This window comes from Octopus bimaculoides, chromosome 1, assembly GCF_001194135.2.
Source record: "Octopus bimaculoides isolate UCB-OBI-ISO-001 chromosome 1, ASM119413v2, whole genome shotgun sequence".
NCBI classification, from domain to species: Eukaryota; Metazoa; Mollusca; class Cephalopoda; order Octopoda; family Octopodidae; genus Octopus; species Octopus bimaculoides.
The window spans coordinates 123,706,289-123,713,824 of NC_068981.1; the positions used below are offsets into that span (position 1 = coordinate 123,706,289).

The following is a 7,536-nucleotide window of genomic DNA, read 5'->3' on the forward strand; positions in this document are numbered from 1 at the left end:
ATATATATATATATATATATAAGTGTGTGTATGTGTGTGTGGGAGTGTGCGTGTGTGCACATGTCCGTATGTATGTGTGTATGTGTCCCAGCGTTACTACGTATATGGAAGTACATGTGAACCAACACGTAACTGTACGTGTAGGCTGAATATTAAAGGTCAACTAAGGACAATCATTTGTGTAACCAGCCACGAAGAACGAATCATGAAATCAAATGCCAATCCCTTTAAAACGGCAACCACTCTAACTGTGCCAGTATTACCATCCCACTACATCTGCTCATTCAAAGTAGTTTACTAACGGCCATTCGGCAACAACATACCCTGATAAGCTCAGTGACTACTACTAAATTCAGGCCACGGCAGACAGACAAGATGTTCTTGAAGTCGAGGATTTTAAACTTACGGAGACAATATTTACATAGAGCCTGAGGAAACACAACTAAATCCCATAATGCAGGGAAACGGTTGCATAATCAAGTACATGCACACCTGTAGAACTAGGTTGCGTGGAAACAATTGTGGTGTTTAAAATAATAAATGCCCAGCTGTTATTGCATTTAGATATCAAAGTATGATCCGATTCTAATGAACTCAGCAGGAGCGTTTGACACCACGTCTAAAAAAGATTGTTTATTTATATTCGCAGTTAGACTGTCGTGTCTGCTATTTCATTATTAAATAATGTATTCTGCAATGTATATGTATGTCTTTCATTCTTCTTTTGATTTGTTTTCTCTTTGGGGTGGAGAGTTACAAACAACAAAGAATAGACTCAATGTAAGTTATTTTGTGGAAGGCAAGATCTTTATGGGAATTCTTTCGAGGAGAACAGTGACATATTCACAGAATAACGGATATGTTGATGAATCTGTTCAAAAGGCTGGAATCCCTGGGATCTCTGGATGCCTTAAACATTGTTTTTCGATTTAGAAAGCGATCCAGGATGCCAAACAGAACAAGAGAAGTCTGAACGTGGTATGGCTTGACTTAGCTAATGCATATGGCTCAGTGCCACACGAATTACAGATAAGAGCCATGGACCACTTTCACATTCCAGACAAAGTGATCAAAATAATGAGGATGTACTATGACAGTTTCGAAATGAGGCTTACAGCAGGAGATTTTACAACAGATTGGCAACGATTGGAGTTTGGCATTGCTGCTGGGTGTACAATATCTGTCACGTTGTTTATCTTAGTCATGGAGATGATTTTGAAAGCTGTGGATTTTTCCGAACAAATCGCCCATGCACCATCGCCTAAGAAAGCCTTCATGGATAACGTGACACTTCTAGCTACAGATATGATTTGTTAATCATACAGAATGCCGTCTTAAGACTAGACGAACTTGAGAGGTGCTCAAGGATGCGGTTTAGAGCAAAAAAGCCATGTAGTCTGACATTTGTTAAGTAAGTGCAGAAATAATTTAAGTTTCGAATAGCTGAAGTAAGCATTCCAAAAGTCAAAGAAGAACCCGTCAAGAGCTTGGGACGTGTATACGCTGGAACATTGTCAGATAGAAGTCGCGGAATGGAAATTATGAAACAAGCCGAGGTTGGATTATCAGCGATTGATAGCTCGAAGTTACCAGGTAACTATAAAATTTGTTGCTTGCAGTTCGGCTTGTAGCCGCGACATTCGTGGCCACGTTTAATATACGAGGTAGCCTTGTCACGAGATCAGATCATTGAACAAAAATGCAATGTGTTAATTAGAAAGTGGCTAGGCCTACCTCAGATGTTGAACAGTTCAGCTCTTTATCGTAAAAGAGGTTCGTTGCAGTTACCACTCGCGTCAATAGTCAAAATATATAAACTGGGGAAGATACGGGCGGTGATGGTGCTGAGAGAATCGAAGGACATGGAAATCAGGCGTAACCCACCAGAAGTGAAAACAGCCACGAAGTGGAAAGCAGAAGCAGAGATTGATGACATTCTGTCTTCTCTTACACACAGATATACGGTGGGTGCAACGCAAAAGTATCTGAAAGGACTTGGTTTTGACGCAGATCAGTTCAGATAATTTGCGATTATGATGAGGATCGAATGCAGATCTGTAGTTAGCAACAGCGTCAAAACGAGGGAAGCAGAGAGAAGAGAGCTTCTTTTGATCCTATGTATTCAAAAAGGACGATGACGATATTGGAAGAACATATTGAAAGGAAAATAAGTTGGGATGTCCTTCAGGTTATCTTCAATGCTATAAAGAACCAAATTGATCTCAACAACAGTGAGAGAAACCATTGAAAGTACCAACTAGAGATTTAATTATCTTCGTGCGCTCAGGTCACCGGATCCGTTTCACGAAGAAGAACAAGAAACTTCCTGTGAGAGATGAAAAGTGGAACGGCTATTGGGAGATGACTGCAGACTTACCAGGGTGTCAGGGACTCTTTCCCATCCCAATAACGAAAATAACACGGACATTTTAATGTGGTGTGAAGACGCAGGCTGGAAAGCGGAGCATTTTCCAATCGAAGTCGGATGTAGAGAGTTTGTTGGACAGTGTAATATAACTGTTATTATCGTTAGGCCTAACTCATCGTAAGGTAAATAGCACCATGACCGATATCCAAACTACAGTAGAGAAGGTTAGCCACTGTATTTGGTTAAAAAGAGACGATGAGCGGTGGCTAGAAAATATCGAGCTATATTTAATAACCAGTTGATCTAGCAAGCGGGCCTCATTTAAGTGAAGGGGGCTGGTGCGCATTGATGCGCGAGAGGTTGGCCCCGAAACGGCGCGCATTATGTCATACACTTGCTGGATTCCGGTATGCGGTGCTCTCGACTGGTAGCTCTTGCATGTGCAAGTTGTTTGCAAGACATGTTTTCTCTTTGGGGTGGAGAGTTACAAACAATAAAGAATAGACTCAATGTAAGTTATTTTGGTTTCAGTCTTGTAATTTCAAACTTTAATTATTTATGTGGCTAGTGAGTATTGTTAAGCAAGGATTCCAAATCACGATCCGATTTTTAATCGTTTCCTCAATAAGAATACCGTTCATATTTATAAATTGATTCGTTTCATCTTTTCGCAACGCACCCCATAGTATTGTATTTTACCTCGAATTCTTTAAAAATATTTTTTAAATTCTCTGTTGCTAATTTTCATAAAGGTAACACACTTATGCCAATGCTTTGAGAATATGTGGATACAGGCTGTTGATAAATATGCCAGTTATCCAGTTATCAGAGGTACAATCTTTACAGATTTTATGTTCCTAATTCTCGTAATCTCATATTTTAACAGGTTTTATCTTTTCAATTTTACATTTGCTTTCTTGAGAAGAAAGCAGATGTAAAATTGTCCTACTATCAAATGTACATGTTAGATAAATATGGGAATTCTATTTTTCTTACCTACTAGTTATGTCTTCCTAATGGCCTGTAATTTTCTCCCATGATATACGAATAATGTCAAAAATGTTATTTTATAAAGTAACAATTCATAGACTGGCCTTCAGTGTAGTTTCAATTTCCTTGGAATTAGCTCTTACATGCAATAATTTACTAGCATTGAAGACTTTTATCATTATTATCGTCTTGACTCAGGATTAGTCTCATTCCTGATAATATTTATGTGAGTAGTGTCATTGGATTATTTAAATCTTCTCCTTGTAACATTAAATAATCAAATGACACAATACGATGTTAAAATCTGTTGACGATTCTCCAATTATTTCTTAATTAATGCAACAAATCCTTTGGAAATTCTAACTTAGAATATTTATCCTTCCTAGCTACAGCATTGTGATTTTGAATGGAAAATCGAAATTTCATTTGATAAAGAAGAGATTTTCACCTCTAGTAATCCCATATATCAAAACTTTGCTGTTATGCCACGCAGAAATATATCTAATTGTGTGTTATTTTATAAGTATTTAATCTACAGCTTTCGTTTGAAAACAGAATTCTCATATGCTTCTTTTTAGAATATTCGAATATCATTTGCCATACTAAAGTCCCACATGTTATATTTCTAACCTTCTAGTACTTTACTAAGTTCATGTGCTTGATCTTGTGCTGCTACTAACAAACTTTCTGTCTCCCTCTTCTGCCTTCCTTTCTGCAACCATAACCATATCTCACTACTACTATTTGCAGCAACTATCTTTGGGAATCAACCATGTTCTTAATAAGTTTTCTCCACTATCATCTATATAGGTGTCTAACTCCGTGCAGTCTTCAACTTCCTTTCTAGGTGAGTATAACCTTACTACTCCTGCTCTTGGGTGGAATCTTCCATTTATAATGAATTCCTTTCTAGATGTTTTGTCCAGCTTTCCTAATTCAGTTTTTGTCACATCTACATAAGCTGCCGAGTATCTAAGTAATTATATTGCCCAAGTATTTGTAGCCTTCACTACATTCGAAGCACTTAGCTTTGACTTCATTAGCTCCCTCAACCCTCTCATGTACTCTTTCTCAATTTTCGTTTTCATTTCTACAGTCAGTACTGTCAGATTCTAAAACTCCAAGATATTTATAACTCTTCTTTTTCAATGACTTTAATGTCTGGCAATCTGGTAAATGAAAGCCTTCACTATTGACTACCTGTCTTCTTTTCATTACTAATATTGCACACTTATCTTTGCTAAAGAGTCTAACAGTCTATATTAAGGAATTTATCTCTTTTTCATTCTTACTAAAAAGTTTCAGCTCGTCCATGTAGAGCAACTGATTCATTTTTCTTTTACTATTTCAGAACTGATACCCTGCCTTTGCTCTCCTTAATACTAAACTGAGGGGGATCAAACATAAGACAACTATTAAAGGGGATAACGAGTCTCCTATGAAAATTCCTCTCTTGATATCAACTTTTCTTAAGACTGTGTCACGTGAGTAGAGATCTACTTTCCATTTCTTCATTCTAGGGCTAATTAATTCTCTTATGCTGTCTGCTACACTGAATATACACAAACATTCACTTATCTATGAGTGTGGAATCATATCATGGGCCTTGTGTGTGGGATCATGGTATAGGTCTTGAGTGTGGGATCATGTCATAGGCCTACAATTTTAGTAAGACTCCTTAATGCAGGCCCTGAGTGATAGTGAACACTGCCCAGGATGTTCAATGGGATTGTATGCATATGTCTCTACCCCACAAGACCACCGAGACATCATCATCATCATCATCATTATTACCATTATTACTATTATTATTATTATTATTATTATTACTATTATTATCATCATCATCATCATTATCATCATCATCATCATCATCGTTATTATTATCACTAAAATTTCTTTACAGATGTATTTTTATCAGTGGGAACACTTACATCTATTAGTCTACAAGTATTTTCTTCCCTGTCTTTAATAATTATGTCTGGTTGATTAGCCTGGCTCAGTATGATGTTCATACCAGTAATTGTGAATGCTGCTTTCGTAGTGCTCACATATTTTCCAATACAAATACTGTCCTACCTTATCGTGACGATTTTTCCATTCGTTTGGTGTCAGCCCAGGACATCCCGAGACGAGATTGTTTATTGTTTCGTCAAACCTGTGGCAGAATCTGCATTTAGGATCAGAACCGTTTTGAAGAACGTTAGCGTGATAGTTTTTGGTAAGCAAGCTTTGATGTTGTGCCGCCATTATGAAACCTTCAGTCTCTGCTTCCCTTTACCTCTGCTTGTCAATTTCAACGTTTCCCAGTCGTCTCTAATTTATGTTAGCTCTCTCTCTCTCTCTCTCTCTCTGATTCTCTCTTTAATCTCTCTCCCCTTCTCTGAATATGATGTGAAGGGTAACAGAAAGCAACCACACCATCCAGTCTACATTTATATCGGCTATTATTATATAGAGATGGTAGTTTTTCTAGACGTAACGGTTTCGTATATCATTCACATATTCAGTTAATAGCTTTCTGGATTGTACTTTGTATAAGATGCAACTGAATTTTTGCAAATAACATAGTCATACTCCATTTACCTCTGTGAATAAATAATTATATCTATATTATCATCGAACAATGAACTTTCGATTATTTTCTAAATTGCTTAGTACTAGCTATTGCAATCAAGGTTTTGTTAAACATTTTAAAATATTGATTTTAAATTTCAAACAAACTTAAATAAACTGTGGATATGACTAGTGTTCAAATTGACCGCTTTTAATTTGTAACGATGCAGCCGACAACGAGCCTAAGCGAAATATGAGTTCACATGGACTGTTCATCACCAACAAATATTGATATTTCACAAGACTGAGTAAATTCCCGCAAAATTATCCAGAAGTTTATCATTTATGAATATATGAGCATGTCTAGACATGCAACAATATGCACGAAAATACATAATACAAAACACACAAATCTACACGTATACATACATACAGAGCTTAGAGAAAATAATGGAAACATCTAGCATCATAGCATAATGATTTTCAAATATCTATAAAACCGTCAAAAGCTTGTTTATTTTTATGTTTTTTTAAATTATTATTAGTGTTGCGTAATATGATTTGCTAAAATTGCTGTTTCTTTTTAGATATCATCAGAAAAAGGTAATTAAAATTCATTAAGATGACAGATCTATCGAATTTTCAAAGAGGTCAAATTGTTGGTGCTCGTATGGCTGTCAGGTGCTAGCAGAACGAAAACAGCCGAAATGTTTGGTGTATCAAGAAGTACTGTCTCGAAAGTAATGACAGCCTTTGAGAAAGAGGGGGAAACCTCATCATCAAAACAAAACTCCGGAAGAAAACCAAAACTTTCAGATAGGGACCGTCGGATACTTAACGCGAATTCTCAAAAAGGATCACAAAAGTACAGCTCCCAAAATTACTGCTTAATGGCTACCTTGAGAACCCAGTTTCCACAAAAAACTGTTCGCCGGGAGCTGTAAAAAGCTGGATTTCACGGGAGGGCTGCATCAGAAAATCACTACTTTCGAAAACAAACGTTGTAAAGTGTTTAGAGTGGAGTAAAAACCTACAGCAGTGGAAGAATGTTATTCAAGTATATGTGAGCAAGTCTAGACATGCAACTATATGCATGAGAATACACACATAGAATAAAATATACAAATCTGTACAAATGCATACATACAAAAATACACTATTGATGTTGAAATTCTGCACGAAGGCATACATACATACATAAATACATACATACACACACACACATGCATGCATGTATACATACATACATACATACATGCATGCATGCATGCATGCATACATACATACATACATACATTCATACATACATACATACATACATACATACATATTGATGTCATAAGATGTTATAAACTTTCGAGAGTAAGTGTAATAATTCTTTTGGAAATATTGGATCTCGAGGAATACTACAAAATACTAAAAAATAATTGCATGAGGACATTGTGTTAAAAAACCCTTTTGGATAGAAAAAGTCGAGAAAAAAATTTGCCTGTGGCTTCGAACCCACACCTCAAGTTACCCAATTGTAGCTTTAGACGATGTTGCTCGGGAGCCAATATTCCAAGTGAGAATTATATATATATACATACATATATATATATATATATATATATATATATATA

The 7,536-nt window shown here is 36.3% G+C and overlaps 1 long non-coding RNA gene across 2 annotated transcripts in view; it reads left to right on the forward strand.

Moving 5' to 3' along the window:
- The first annotated feature begins 3,400 nt into the window (after nt 1-3,400).
- LOC106881111 (uncharacterized) overlaps nt 3,401-7,536 on the forward strand; it is a 13,828-nt gene continuing 9,692 nt past the window's right edge. Inside the window, exons 1-3 of one of the 2 annotated variants that reach the window (XR_001410813.1) lie at nt 3,401-3,584; nt 4,169-4,205; nt 4,710-4,842. This is a non-coding gene — a long non-coding RNA (uncharacterized LOC106881111). Of the gene's footprint in view, nt 3,585-4,056; nt 4,206-4,709; nt 4,843-7,536 lie in introns of those variants that run through there. The other variant, XR_001410812.2, reaches the window with a different exon arrangement.